Source organism: Etheostoma spectabile, chromosome 12, assembly GCF_008692095.1.
Source record: "Etheostoma spectabile isolate EspeVRDwgs_2016 chromosome 12, UIUC_Espe_1.0, whole genome shotgun sequence".
Classification (NCBI taxonomy): Eukaryota; Metazoa; Chordata; class Actinopteri; order Perciformes; family Percidae; genus Etheostoma; species Etheostoma spectabile.
Window position 1 is genome coordinate 26,082,143 of NC_045744.1, and position 448 is coordinate 26,082,590.

Below are 448 nucleotides of genomic sequence, written 5' to 3' on the forward strand. Positions count from 1 at the left end.
TCCCCAACCGGATCGGGCTGTATGCCAAGTCTCCCTTTAGTTTTATTATATGCTTGATAATATGATAGATAAATCTGACAGCTATGACGAGAAGCATGTGGGCCGGGTTAGGCGGACGCTGCAACTCCTCACTCCCTAACATCTTTCATGTTAGGCCCTAACTATAAGCTTTATCAAAGCATAACCAAGAGAGACAGGGTAAAGAGAGGAGCCTGGTCAGGCTAGGACTCTCCCCAACCGGATTGGGCTGTATGCCAAGTCTCCTTTAGTTTTATATAGCTTGGTTATATGATAGATAAATCTGACAACTATGATGAGAGCAGGTGGCCGGGTTAGGCGGACCTGCGACTCCTCCTCCCTAACAATATTCAATTTGATGCCCTAACAATAAGCTTTATCAAAGAGGAAAGTCTTAAAACTACTCTTAAATATGGAGACGGTGTCTGCC

At 44.6% G+C, this 448-nt stretch overlaps 1 protein-coding gene across 1 annotated transcript in view; it reads left to right on the forward strand.

The window, feature by feature from the left end:
- The window catches only part of si:rp71-39b20.4 (potassium voltage-gated channel subfamily V member 2), an 8,662-nt gene that overhangs the window by 6,402 nt on the left and 1,812 nt on the right, over positions 1 to 448 (forward strand). The window lies entirely within an intron of this gene.